The sequence below is a fragment of the Lithobates pipiens genome, unplaced genomic scaffold (genome assembly GCF_037356315.1).
Source record: "Lithobates pipiens isolate NorthernLeopardFrog02 unplaced genomic scaffold, aLitPip1_a1.2 Scaffold_8, whole genome shotgun sequence".
Lineage (NCBI taxonomy): Eukaryota > Metazoa > Chordata > Amphibia > Anura > Ranidae > Lithobates > Lithobates pipiens.
The window spans coordinates 590,349,775-590,365,256 of NW_027507903.1; the positions used below are offsets into that span (position 1 = coordinate 590,349,775).

At 41.7% G+C, this 15,482-nt stretch overlaps 1 protein-coding gene and 1 pseudogene across 1 annotated transcript in view; one reads left to right on the forward strand and one right to left on the reverse strand.

The window, feature by feature from the left end:
* LOC143961230 (uncharacterized) overlaps window positions 1-15,482 on the reverse strand; it is an 87,483-nt gene that overhangs the window by 57,136 nt on the left and 14,865 nt on the right. The gene's annotated exons all lie outside the window — the stretch shown is intronic.
* LOC143961229 (uncharacterized) overlaps window positions 12,197-15,482 on the forward strand; it is a 10,734-nt pseudogene continuing 7,448 nt past the window's right edge.

Here is a 15,482-nt window from a genome sequence, read left to right on the forward strand (position 1 = left end):
GATTAAGGGTGTTAATCTTTACAATACAGCCCCTCACATTAGTATGTTTTCCTGAAGCAAGAGAGGTCTTATGTCTGCAAATAGACAAGAAATAAACTTATATTCCTGCTAGCAGAACTATATGTAGTGAAAGTAGAAAAAGTAAAAGGACATTGAATAAGTAAGAGTCAGAGACTTACCCCAATGTGTAAAAACAATGCGTGTGTTGTCCTGCGATTGAAGGAATAGTGTGCTAGAGTGAGAGGGTGGGGTATAAATAGCCCAGGTTGGGTTGATTTATCAATCATAATCTCCACCTGTTATGCCCCAACCCCTATTGGTCGCCTAAACGGCCGACCGGATGTGGTCCCCTCGGCGTTCCGAAAGTGATCCTCCCATTACGGCGGGTACACGGTAGCGTCGCACTAGCGTGACGTAGGCGCGTCGCATCGTACGCGTAGAACACGCGTGCGTAGTGAGGCCCCCCAGTCCGATACCGTTCGGATACCGTTCGGAATGCCGCCGACCAGATTTGTCGTCCCGGGAAGACGGGCGGCGTCCACCCGTTCATGACCCGGGAAGACGGGCGGCGCTCACCCGTTCATATCCCGGGACCTAATGGGGAGAGGCATTCGCGCGTCGATGCCGCTCCCCTCTTCTGGTCGTGAAGCCATACCCCCCTCGTCCATCCAATAGCCATAGACGAGGACGGAAAAATCGCCTCAGATGGCGCCATCCAATGGAGGAAATGGGGAAATGCGTCCAGACCTGCCATCATATAACATAACGAATACTATAGTATAGAAAAACGAATACCATAGTATAGAAAAAAATATTATATTGTATTTTAAGTACATTTTAATAACAACATGTCAGAAGTAAAAAAATCACAATACATAGGTATAAGCACAAACATTTGCAAAAACATTTCGTAATAAGCAAGTGATTTACAGGTAAACTGGGCATACAAGAAGAAAACTACTGGTTGGTCTATAGTAATATGGCAAATTGGTAATTACGGGGCACAAACTTATATATTACATTGGTATATCATATGTGTGCATGTGCATTCCAAAAGGCGCAAAAAATGGACAAATGCAGATGACACGCACCCATTTCAATAAGTAATGGGATACAAATGCCCCATTTGCCCCCCAGGGACCCACACCAGGGACAACAGTAAATATAGGTATACAATGAAAAAAGAAAGAAACTAAAAACCAAAAAAGGGAAACTAGAAACCAAAAAATGGAAACTAGAAACCAAAAAATATATATATATATATATTCTTAAAATAAAAAATACACATATTTCTAAATTTCTAAATTTAAATAGGACGACATGGGAAGCAACTAAACACTCCACGGTATGTTACTGGGTTTTACCAGACGTGAAGCCCTTTAGGAATGGAGCAAATGATATAGCTTCATTCAAGCCTGGGGAGATGGTGGCATTAAGCTTGAAGATCCATCTCTGTTCGAGTTGGAGAAGGGCCTTGTTCCAATCTCCCCCTCGAACAGGGATGTGTATGCGGTCTAGGGCTACAAAGGAAACTACAGGCATCTTGTAGTTATGTGTAGTTACTACATGCCGTCCCAGAGGTACATAAAAGTTACCAATCTCCATATGATAGACATGTTTGGCTATCCTTTTATGTAGTTCTAACTTCGTTTTCCCTACATAGTACGACCCACACTCACACTCCATGAGGTACACGACCCCACGCGTCTGACAATTGGTGAAGTGGGATGGGCGGAATGTTCGACCATTTGGAAGTCGGAAGATTTTGTCCCGTTTAATGTACTTGCAGGTAGAGCAGTGCCCGCAGGGGAATGATCCCAACACTGAGCAGTGCCCTGCTCGCCTTGCTTCATCTCTATATTCACTTTGTACCAGTTTGTCGCGAAAAGAGGTAGCGCGTTTGTAGGTAATTAGGGGATGTTTCGAAACCAATTTGCCAATTTTATGGTCATCTTTTAAAATGGACCAATGTTTTTGGATAATATGACGAATCGGGACATGTTGCCTGGAAAAACGAAGGACGATCCTGGCAAAATGCCTAGTAGGATCGTCCTTCGCTGCCCCAGGGTGTAGCAGATTGTTACGGGATTGGGCCAATGTTCGGTTGAATGCCTTGCGCAGACATACTCGACTATAGCCGCGGGCTAATAGTCTTGTCTGTAGTTGGGCAGCTTCGACCCTAAACAGGGCATCATCCGAACAGTTCCTGCGCAACCGCAGGTACTGGCCATATGGTATGGACTTTTTTAGATTTATTGGATGGAAGCTATCTGCATGGAGTATAGTATTCCCTGCAGTACCCTTGCGGTACAAGGTGGTAGAGATTGAATTAGTGGGAGAACGCCCAATTTTTATGTCCAGGAAGGTGACCGAATGGAGATTCTATGACATTGTAAATTTTAAATTGTATTCATTTACATTGATTTGTGTTATAAATTTAAGCAGTTGGTCCTCCGTGCCCTCCCATATGACGAGAACATAGTCGATATATCGCCGCCATAAACGAATGTGGCGCGTAAAATCGACGAATCCCTCGTCAGACAGGAGGGATTTCTCCCACTCCCCCAGGTACAGATTGGCGTAGGCCGGGGCACAACAAGTGCCCATGGCCACGCCCTGCACCTGGAGGTAGTGGGAGTTATTAAATACAAAGTAGTTATGATGTAAAATATACTCCAATCCCTGTATGATAAAATCACTCAGGGTCTGGTCATATAGCTCCCTATGTTGTAAGATGTTACGAATAGCTGCAATCCCTTTGGTATGGGGTATTGAGCTATAAAGGGCTTCTACATCAATTGCTACTAACCAAGCGTTGGTCGGTAGTGTCATATTGTCAATGATCTGCAAAAGATGTATAGTGTCCTTGACAAATGACGGCATCTCTATCACAAGGGGTTGCAGGAAGGAATCGATTAACTTGCTAAGGTTTTCAGTTAGCCCTCCCCTGCCTGAGATTATGGGTCTCCCAGGTGGACAAGATGGATTCTTGTGAATTTTGGGGAGGCAGTAAAAGGTAGCTTTTGTAGGAAACTTGGTGCTGACGAAGGAGTGCTGGTCTCTGGTAATACTACCCATTTGCAATGCACCATCTATCAATTCATAGAACTGTTGATGATAGGCAAGTATTTCCCTGGTGGAAATCATCCTATACCAGTTCGTATTGTCCAGTATAGCCTGGCACATGTTGAGGTAATCGGAATTATCCATCAGCACCACGTTTCCCCCCCTTATCAGAGGGTTTGATGGTAATATTTACATTGTTCCCTAATGATTGGATGGCTTTATATTCCTCACTGCTCAAATTTGCGGGATACGTTTGTTTACGGCGAAGTTTGGAAATATCACTTAACACCTGTTTAACGAAGATCTCAATACATGGATTTAGGTTCAACGGGGGGAAAGAGCCTGAGGGTTTTTTCATGAATGAATGACATTTCACCTGATCAGTACTACTCGCTAAAAGAGACTCTAAGTCAACCCGATCGATCAAGTCCAGAGTGTTGTTTTCCTCATACAACAATGTTAGATCTCGTAGGGCTCTAAGTTCTCTCATGCCTAATTTAGGTGTCTCCTGGTCCTCATCATCCACGTTCGCCTTCGCATGCAGGCTCTGAAGGAGGAGCCTGCGTGCGAAGAGTTGGACGTCAGTTGTCACTTCAAAGACATCAAACTCCTCCTGTGGACAAAAAGTGAGGCCTCGCGACAGTACACTTATTTCTATTGGAGTCATAATGTGAGAGGACAAGTTAATTACACTCATGGATTCTGTGGGATTCTGGTGACAAAGGTGTCTAGATTGCCCAATCCCCTGTTGTTTGGGGGAAGGGGAGACCCCCGTATGGCATTTAAAGTGTTAGATTTAATCTCACATATAGGTTCTATGGCATTCGAATCCCCCTTCGGGCATGGTGTGTTAGTCACATCATGAATATATTCTTTAAACCCGGGTGGTTAAACACCCTTCCCCATTCGGTAACATAAGAGGTCTGGGACTTGAGCTCTACTTGGTTTATTTATATTTGGTACAATCTTGCCTTTGGGTATTGTTGACTGTTGTCTGTTGATAATATGAATAGCTTTCAGGGTGATGATTGGAACCATCTAATGTCCAGTTATGAGACCGAATTTGAAAATGGCGATCGAGCGGAGACTGAAATCTCTACTCTTTTTTCAAAATTTACTAAGGTGCTGGAAAAAAAGTCAGCACTTTTTTGGCACATTAAATCCTTTGAGAGATACATTGAAAATAATATTAACCCCCTAGGACTTCGGGTTCAAATCTTCCCAAATATGGATCACATCGGCAATGAATGCAAGGTGGAGTGGGAAGAGAATTTAAAAACATGTTCCCAACAAATGATGATTATTTTAATAAGGGAATACAACAGACAAATGGTAATCCTTGATGGTGAGATTAACAATTTGGAAATTGCCCTAAAACCTTTTTCGCATAGTGCACGTTTTTTGGATCTGCGGACCAAACTCGGTGAAGGTTTACAGACCTTTAACCGTGACGTCCTGCGCAAAAAGGAAACCAAGTTTTGGAGGGATAAGTCGATCTTCTCTGAAGGTCGGGCCTACAAATGGAATATGAATATATCCACCTCAAAAGGGAGTACAACTAAACACACCCACACTAAGGAAACATGGGTACATTACAACCCAACAATGCACCCATTGGCCATTTAAAACCCACTGCATCCAACAAGGGACGAAGGAAATCCAAAAGAAACTATAACAGAGATTCACCTGACAAAGAAAAAAAGAAACGCAATACCGGGCGGGGGGAAACCCAGTCCGAATCTAACACTAAACAGGCCCCGATATCGAATTCCTTTGGAATTAGGTCTACCAATGAATCCCATGTTGGGTATGATAGCAGATCAGCTACCCATGATGTGACTAACGCACCATGCCCGAAGGGGGATTCGAATGCCATAGAACCTATATGTGAGATTAAATCTAACACTTTAAATGCCATACGGGGGTCTCCCCTTCCCCCAAACAACAGGGGATTGGGCAATCTAGACACCTTTGTCACCAGAATCCCACAGAATCCATGAGTGTAATTAACTTGTCCTCTCACATTATGACTCCAATAGAAATAAGTGTACTGTCGCGAGGCCTCACTTTTTGTCCACAGGAGGAGTTTGATGTCTTTGAAGTGACAACTGACGTCCAACTCTTCGCACGCAGGCTCCTCCTTCAGAGCCTGCATGCGAAGGCGAACGTGGATGATGAGGACCAGGAGACACCTAAATTAGGCATGAGAGAACTTAGAGCCCTACGAGATCTAACATTGTTGTATGAGGAAAACAACACTCTGGACTTGATCGATCGGGTTGACTTAGAGTCTCTTTTAGCGAGTAGTACTGATCAGGTGAAATGTCATTCATTCATGAAAAAACCCTCAGGCTCTTTCCCCCCGTTGAACCTAAATCCATGTATTGAGATCTTCGTTAAACAGGTGTTAAGTGATATTTCCAAACTTCGCCGTAAACAAACGTATCCTGCAAATTTGAGCAGTGAGGAATATAAAGCCATCCAATCATTAGGGAACAATGTAAATATTACCATCAAACCCTCTGATAAGGGGGGGAAACGTGGTGCTGATGGATAATTCCGATTACCTCAACATGTGCCAGGCTATACTGGACAATACGAACTGGTATAGGATGATTTCCACCAGGGCAATACTTACCTATCATCAACAGTTCTATGAATTGATAGATGGTGCATTGCAAATGGGTAGTATTACCAGAGACCAGCACTCCTTCGTCAGCACCAAGTTTCCTACAAAAGCTACCTTTTACTGCCTCCCCAAAATTCACAAGAATCCATCTTGTCCACCTGGGAGACCCATAATCTCAGGCAGGGGAGGGCTAACTGAAAACCTTAGCAAGTTAATCGATTCCTTCCTGCAACCCCTTGTGATAGAGATGCCGTCATTTGTCAAGGACACTATACATCTTTTGCAGATCATTGACAATATGACACTACCGACCAACGCTTGGTTAGTAGCAATTGATGTAGAAGCCCTTTATAGCTCAATACCCCATACCAAAGGGATTGCAGCTATTCGTAACATCTTACAACATAGGGAGCTATATGACCAGACCCTGAGTGATTTTATCATACAGGGATTGGAGTATATTTTACATCATAACTACTTTGTATTTAATAACTCCCACTACCTCCAGGTGCAGGGCGTGGCCATGGGCACTTGTTGTGCCCCGGCCTACGCCAATCTGTACCTGGGGGAGTGGGAGAAATCCCTCCTGTCTGACGAGGGATTCGTCGATTTTACGCGCCACATTCGTTTATGGCGGCGATATATCGACGATGTTCTCGTCATATGGGAGGGCACGGAGGACCAACTGCTTAAATTTATAACACAAATCAATGTAAATGAATACAATTTAAAATTTACAATGTCATAGAATCTCCATTCGGTCACCTTCCTGGACATAAAAATTGGGCGTTCTCCCACTAATTCAATCTCTACCACCTTGTACCGCAAGGGTACTGCAGGGAATACTATACTCCATGCAGATAGCTTCCATCCAATAAATCTAAAAAAGTCCATACCATATGGCCAGTACCTGCGGTTGCGCAGGAACTGTTCGGATGATGCCCTGTTTAGGGTCGAAGCTGCCCAACTACAGACAAGACTATTAGCCCGCGGCTATAGTCGAGTATGTCTGCGCAAGGCATTCAACCGAACATTGGCCCAATCCCGTAACAATCTGCTACACCCTGGGGCAGCGAAGGACGATCCTACTAGGCATTTTGCCAGGATCGTCCTTCGTTTTTCCAGGCAACATGTCCCGATTCGTCATATTATCCAAAAACATTGGTCCATTTTAAAAGATGACCATAAAATTGGCAAATTGGTTTCGAAACATCCCCTAATTACCTACAAACGCGCTACCTCTTTTCGCGACAAACTGGTACAAAGTGAATATAGAGATGAAGCAAGGCGAGCAGGGCACTGCTCAGTGTTGGGATCATTCCCCTGCGGGCACTGCTCTACCTGCAAGTACATTAAACGGGACAAAATCTTCCGACTTCCAAATGGTCGAACATTCCGCCCATCCCACTTCACCAATTGTCAGACGCGTGGGGTCGTGTACCTCATGGAGTGTGAGTGTGGGTCGTACTATGTAGGGAAAACGAAGTTAGAACTACATAAAAGGATAGCCAAACATGTCTATCATATGGAGATTGGTAACTTTTATGTACCTCTGGGACGGCATGTAGTAACTACACATAACTACAAGATGCCTGTAGTTTCCTTTGTAGCCCTAGACCGCATACACATCCCTGTTCGAGGGGGAGATTGGAACAAGGCCCTTCTCCAACTCGAACAGAGATGGATCTTCAAGCTTAATGCCACCATCTCCCCAGGCTTGAATGAAGCTATATCATTTGCTCCATTCCTAAAGGGCTTCACGTCTGGTAAAACCCAGTAACATACCGTGGAGTGTTTAGTTGCTTCCCATGTCGTCCTATTTAAATTTAGAAATTTAGAAATATGTGTATTTTTTATTTTAAGAATATATATATATATTTTTTGGTTTCTAGTTTCCATTTTTTGGTTTCTAGTTTCCCTTTTTTGGTTTTTAGTTTCTTTCTTTTTTCATTGTATACCTATATTTACTGTTGTCCCTGGTGTGGGTCCCTGGGGGGCAAATGGGGCATTTGTATCCCATTACTTATTGAAATGGGTGCGTGTGATCTGCATTTGTCCATTTTTTGCGCCTTTTGGAATGCACATGCACACATATGATATACCAATGTAATATATAAGTTTGTGCCCCGTAATTACCAATTTGCCATATTACTATAGACCAACCAGTAGTTTTCTTCTTGTATGCCCAGTTTACCTGTAAATCACTTGCTTATTACGAAATGTTTTTGCAAAATGTTTGTGCTTATACCTATGTATTGTGATTTTTTACTTCTGACATGTTGTTATTAAAATGTACTTAAAATACAATATAATATTTTTTTCTATACTATGGTATTCGTTTTTCTATACTATAGTATTCGTTATGTTATATGATGGCAGGTCTGGACGCATTTCCCCATTTCCTCCATTGGATGGCGCCATCTGAGGCGATTTTTCCGTCCTCGTCTATGGCTATTGGATGGACGAGGGGGGTATGGCTTCACGACCAGAAGAGGGGAGCGGCATCGACGCGCGAATGCCTCTCCCCATTAGGTCCCGGGATATGAACGGGTGAGCGCCGCCCGTCTTCCCGGGTCACGAACGGGTGGACGCCGCCCGTCTTCCCGGGACGACAAATCTGGTCGGCGGCATTCCGAACGGTATCGGACTGGGGGGCCTCACTACGCACGCGTGTTCTACGCGTACGATGCGACGCGCCTACGTCACGCTAGTGCGACGCTACCGTGTACCCGCCGTAATGGGAGGATCACTTTCGGAACGCCGAGGGGACCACATCCGGTCGGCCGTTTAGGTGACCAATGGGGGTTAGGGCATAACAGGTGGAGATTATGATTGATAAATCAACCCAACCTGGGCTATTTATACCCCACCCTCTCACTCTAGCACACTATTCCTTCAATCGCAGGACAACACACGCATTGTTTTTACACATTGGGGTAAGTCTCTGACTCTTACTTATTCAATGTCCTTTTACTTTTTCTACTTTCACTACATATAGTTCTGCTAGCAGGAATATAAGTTTATTTCTTGTCTATTTGCAGACATAAGACCTCTCTTGCGTCAGGAAAACATACTAATGTGAGGGGCTGTATTGTAAAGATTAACACCCTTAATCACCTCATCACCAATTACCATAGCGTTTTCCTTTTGGTTTGGTTACTCAATGTGCAACCATTGGAAATTGGTCACAGGTATATATATATATATATATATATATATATATATTGCCGAATCTCACCATCACTGTGGTCATGCTGGGTTATAGTGGACGTTGTAACACTATTGCACTTTCATTCTTAACCTTCCTTCACCTTTCCAGTCACGTTTGTTTTTTGTTCACTTAGCAGGTTTACTTTCACTGGCCTGTATTCACCTCATTTTCCTTTTTTCCCTATCCCCCCCCCCTCCCCCTCTCTCTCCTTCTTCTTTCCCATTTCTTTTTGCATATGGTATTCCTATTTGGTGTTGGTTCCTTCTCTGGGCATGTACTGTTTTCACTCTAACTTAGTGCAGTATCCCCCTTTGAAATAGCAGGATTTACGGTGACATATGTATACCCCTGACATGTGTATACTATTGACACAGCATGCGGGTATATTCTATCTCTCGATACAGAGGTGATAGCTCCTATAATAGGGCCCTTTTTATATATATATATATACATATATACACATATGTCTCATACTTTCTCTTTCTCTGTAGGTTGCCCCTTTCTTTAATCCTGTTTACCCATACCCATATCTTCCTCCAGTATTGCACCTTGGAGGCAGCAATAGGGATGTGATCCCTTGTAAGTCATTTACCCCTCGGATCCATTTTTCCGTGCTCTCCCCCTTTTGGGTAGAACTAGCCATCAGTTTCCATCTATACAAGGTCGGCACATCCATGAAGGTTATGGGAGAAGTGATGGAGTCCAGTCCTGTCTTTTAAAGAGGATTCTTTTTGTGAACAATATAGGTATTTATTGTTATAATTTAATATATATCATTTGATCGTTAACTGTGTAATCTCACAATGTTTGATGTATACTCTGCCTACAGCAGATTATTTTCAGTACAACACAGTGTATCATATATGGGTATATATTTATGCTTGCTTCTTTCCTTCTTTTTAGAATAGATAATAATCTTCTGAAGAAGACCCCCGAGAGGGTCGAAACGCGTAAAGAGTTTATATTATCTATATGCATATATCTTTTATTCTATTGTATTGATATTACGTTTCAAGCATTATAATTGTATGTATATGTGTATTTCTGTCTATACATGTAACATTATACATTTTTACTCACATAGTGGGAGTTCAGTCCCTGACCACTGTGTTGCCTATCTAATCCTCTTTTTTATTAATAAAATATTTATACTACGAGCCCCTTTTTTTGTCACATGTCAGTATCTTTTACATTTATAGCTATTAGCGCTTACAGGTAATTATGCTGGTAAAAAGCCCCACCTTGGGGACATTTTTTCTTTGTTTTTTGTAACATACCAGGGGTGATCAGCGCCCTCTGACCCTGCTTTCGGGGTGTTACCGTTCCTTTTTTGTCTAGCCCAATACTACATTATACCAGGTAGGTACACTTTATGATTGCATATGCACAATTAAGATGGGTTTCTTCTTTTATACACTGAGGAGGGAAATTTGAAGGTGGACTTTATATCAGTGGTATTTTTTCTGGTGGGTTTAAAAATGTTAAAGTCAACTTTAGAGGGGAAAAAAAAAAAAAATGTATTAGCCGACTGCCAACCGGGAATTTTTTTTTTTTTATTATGGCAAAAGTTAAAATGTACTCAGCTTGAGCATTTTAAAAATCGAGTGCATCAACATTCATCTTTCAATTTCTAGAAGTAATATACTATACCAGTGATGGCGAACCTTGGCACCCCAGATGTTTTGGAACTACATTTCCCATGATGCTCATGTACTCTGTAGTGTAGTTGAGCATCATGGGAAAGGTAGTTCCAAAACATCTGGGGTGCCAAGGTTCACCATCACTGTACTATACACACACACACACACTATTATAACTTGTTACAGGATACAGAGAAATACATTTTACAGCCATTTTACATTCTGCTACTCTGCTCTATGAATCACCATTTGGCAGCCATTTTTTTTAAACTATACCCTTGATGAGTTTGCTACAAATTTTTGATGAACTTTTTAAAGGGATTTAGCAATGTTATACATATTTTCTGCTACTATATTGCTGATAAGTTATTTAAATTTTTTTAATACATAATTATGGTGATTTACAAGGGAATTCTGTTGCATATACTGTATGTCTTACTCCTATACCTTTGAGAAGTCTGTTATACATCATTGATTGTAACATGCCCTGACATGCTACACATTTGACCATCTTTCTATGATCTCCCTACTGAACGTTCAACAAGTTCTATCTGCATGCTGTATAAATTTTAGATGAACTATCAGGGTCGTTTGCTGGACAAACAAATACATTTGTACTTAAGATTTACAGTCAACATTGATACCATGTTAAGAGTTAAGGTTAGGGTTATTAAAAGGGAAAGTTAAATTTGAAATTAAGGGCAAGTTTTAGGTTTGGTTTGGGAATCAAGCAATAGGAGAAGCCTAAAAATTATGTAAAAGTTAGAAATAAGGGAATGTGTAAGAATGCTTCTGGTTTGTCTAGGAAAGGCCTGCGCCAAGAACCACCCATCCTGAGTCCCTGGTCCAAAAAATAAATAAAAAAAGTTATAATTAAATCGCTCTTTAAAGTGGTTTTAAACCCAACAGAAAACCTTTATTATATTGCAGCTTACCAAATCTTAGTTGCGATTGCTGCATTATTTTTTAGGCATTTTTTTTTCCCCATCTGGTGATCCAGTCAGTAAGTCTGCAGGTTTTCAACAGCCCAAGCTCTCCTGCATATGTAGCAATTAGAGTAGCAAGACAAACCATTTACCACTGAAAGGGCTGCTTACAATGATCAACTTTTATTGTTTCCATGTAAAACCTTTATACCAAAAATTGCTCTAACTGGCTGTGTAACTGCAGTGTGAACTGAGGCTTGGCTTGAATTTGTTATTGTATATACGACTGTTCCTCCTACACTGACAATGCTGTCCAAAAGGCACCCCCTGTGCCCATTCTTCCAGAGGGGGGGGGGGGCACTCCAATACAGCAGGTGTGATACTAGCCAGATCACTGTGTGAAAAAGTCTTAAAAAATAAATAAAACTAATGCAACCACTACATCTAAGGATTGGTAAGCTGCAATATATTACATTTTTAGTTTTGGGTTTAGTAAAACTTTAAGAAGATACGCCACTCTTAAATGCATACCTGTCTTCAGCCCTTTAAAGTTAAAATGTCCTGTGTGTCTGAAAACAATCCTTTCACATCTAGAAATATAGTGTGTTTTTAGATCTTCGGGTTGATCTGTTGTAGAAATTATATGATTTCTATTACTATTTATTTTCATTCGTATTAAAAGCATACACTATAAAATCGGTTTAATTTCTATTTCAGAAGTCTTGAAGCCGAGAAGGTCTTTATCAGCACACAATGAGTCTGGGAAAAGACAAGCCATATCCGTGCTCTCACTGCAAGAAAAGTTCTCTTTGTAAGGCACATCTTACAATTCACCGGCGGGTTCATACTGGAGAGAAACCGTTTTCATGTTCGGAACGTGAAGAATGCTTTAGCGTTGTATCACATCTCAATAATCATAAGAGGATCAACACAGAAGAGAAGCCTTTCAGATGTTCAGAATGTGACAAATGCTTCACACAAAAGAGTAGTTTGATTAACCACCAAAGGATTCACACAGGAGTGAAGCCATTTCAATGTTCAGACTGTGATAAAACCTTCTCACAGAAGCAAAATCTTACACAACACCAGATAATTCATACAGGAGAGAAGCCATTTAGATGTTCAGAATGTGACAAATGCTTCACACACAAGACTAGTCTGATAATCCACCAAAGGAGTCACACAGGAGTGAAGCCATTTCAATGCTCAGAATGTGATAAAAGCTTCTCACAGAAGCCACATCTTACACATCACCAGATAACTCATACAGGAGAGAAACCATTTAGATGTACAGAATGTGACAAGTACTTTTCACTGAAATGTCTTGCTCAACACTAGAAAAGCCACACAGGAGAGAAACATTTTAGATGTTCAGAATGCAACAGGAGTTTCACGCGGAAGGCACAGCTTATCGTGCACCAGAGGACTCACACAGGAGAGAAACCTTTTAGATGTTCAGAATGTGAGAAATGCTTCACAGAAAAGAGAAGTCTTACTCAACACCAGAGGATTCACACGGGAGAGAAGCCATATGCCTGCCTGGAATGTGGCAAGTGCTTCTCTTACAAGACAAGTTTTGTTCAACATCAGAAAACTCACACAGGAGAGAAGCCATATAGATGTTCAGAATGTGACAAATGCTTCTTAGAAAAGTCAAATCTTACCCGACACCAGAGGATTCACATTGAAGAGAACAAGTTTATATGAAGTGGAATGTATTAGGTAGAATTTAAAAGTTTCCCCTTACTTCATCTGGCTTGTTCAGGCCTTCTCTGACTGCTTTCGACAGTGTGTCGGAGTTCTTTATTCTCTTGCTTTTTCTCTTTCCTTCTCTAGACTCTGACTTTCCTTTACTCCCTCTTACTTTCTTTCTGGCTCCTCTTTTCTCGTTCTTAGATGCCATCCTTTGGGGTTAGTCGCAGGAGTTCAGCCACCCCTAGGATGACTGAGTAGGCAGTGGAATGTGATCCTTCCCCCCCCCCCCCCCTTTTCTTTCCATTTATTATCCTTCAATATCATCACAATTGCATAAAAGGTGTTTAACTACGATTGTTCTGTCAAATTCCTTTTGATTCCTCCAATACCGAATCATTCTTTAGCCCTTGTGACCTACATTCTTGCTTCTGATTTCTTATGTTGTGTCATAAAACCAATCAATATATTGAAACAGAATGTAACAAGACAAGTGCTTTCTTGCTTAAAGTGACTGTGAAGCCGATTCATGAAATGTGAGCTGGGCACATAGATCTGCAGAGTTTTCTAATCTCTCTTCAAAGGCCCTGTGTCTAGTAGCCGTCTCTTGCCTGGTCCCTCTTATCAGCCTGACAAGTTTCCATCCTATTATAAGAGCAGCTTTGAGTCGAGGGAGGTTGCTATAGAATAGCAGAGCTCTGGTCGTTAGAAAGGTAGAGACTCTCAGGTCCATTCTATGAGGAGAGGGGGTGTGTGCCTTTCCTTCAATCAGCGGTCTTGGCTGTGTGCCCAGGCTTCTCTGCAGGAAGAGGAAAAATCCTTACATGTTCTCCACTTTCTAAAGCATGAATACAGAATATATACTGTACATGTAAGACTTGTATAGGGAGGTTTGTTTCATCTCTGTGTATCATCTGAAGCTGTTCACTTCACTATGTGAGGGTTTACATCCACTTTAAGATGAGCCGACTATTCAACCGAGGGATCAGTGCTGTTTGATCACTCAGTTCTTGGTGCAGAGCTGGCAGAGGACAGATGTATAAGGGGAGAGAAAAAAAGGAGGATGCGGCCAGTATTGTAATCAAAACGCCCCATGCTTCCGGGACCTCATGTGTCTATGTCCTCCGATGACGTCATCGCAACACACGAGGTCCCGAAAGCGCAGGAGTTTCAATTCCAATACAAACCGCATCCTCCTTTTTTTCTGAGTGGGACATCTATGAATACTCGCAAGTGAGGACAAGAGAGAGAGTGATTGCTGGATCCTGGTGTGCCGAGTGGAAGTGCAACTTAAAGGCCCTTTGCAGGGTAATCAGCCAGAGGCGGTTTGACCTTTTTACTGGCTGAAGCTATCCAGCATTCTCTCTGGTGATGGTCACATGTTGTGTGGATAACATTGAATATTTGGAATGCTTCTATGAACTGTGATTGAGAATTCAGGAGTGTGACATCTTTTTTCTACCTCAAGCTCTGCACTTGCTTTTTTCTATCACATAAGACTGTGTAATATCGGACATAATTTTTTTATGATTTTTTTCAGGAATAAGGACTTTTTATTGCATCAATATGCTTATGATTAGTATGTCATGTTAAACGTTAGGCGCGACTCTGCTCTTGGTTATAATATAAGGGTCACTCAGTACAGAAAACATATGAGTGATGGTGTTTTACACTTTAGTATTCTTTTGTAATGCAATATTAGTAGCTGAAAATGAATGTAAAAAAAAAAAAAATATTCATAAAGATGAAGGGGCTGCCTTAACACAATGCGAGGCAATGCTTAGCATAATCTGCCTCAAAAGATGTCAATGTAAAAAGCACCCAATGCTTGTATGCTGTACATAAAAGTAGGCTGAAAGAAATGCGCACGGATGACATTCACTGGATGCCGTGATTGACATGGACGACTTCATTGGACACCTCCCTCTTCTGTCCAGTCCTACACTGCGAGGAGAGAGAGGCCCTCAGTGTGCAGGGGCCCTTTTTACTGGCTGAATCTATCCAGCATTCTCTCTGGTGATGGTCACATGTTGTGTGGATAACATTGAATTTTTGGAATGCTTCTAGAGAGAAAAAGAGAAAAGAGAAAAAGAGAGAAAGAGAGAAAGAGAGAAAGAGAGAAAGAGAGAAAGAGAGAAAGAGAGAAAGAGAGAAAGAGAGAAAGAGAGAAAGAGAGAAAGAGAGAAAGAGAGAAAGAGAGAAAGAGAGAAAGAGAGAAAGAGAGAAAGAGAGAGAAAAGAGAAAGAGAGAAAGAGAGAAAGAGAGAAAGAGAGAAAAGAGAGAAAGAGAGGAAAGAGAGAAAGAGAGAAAAGACCATG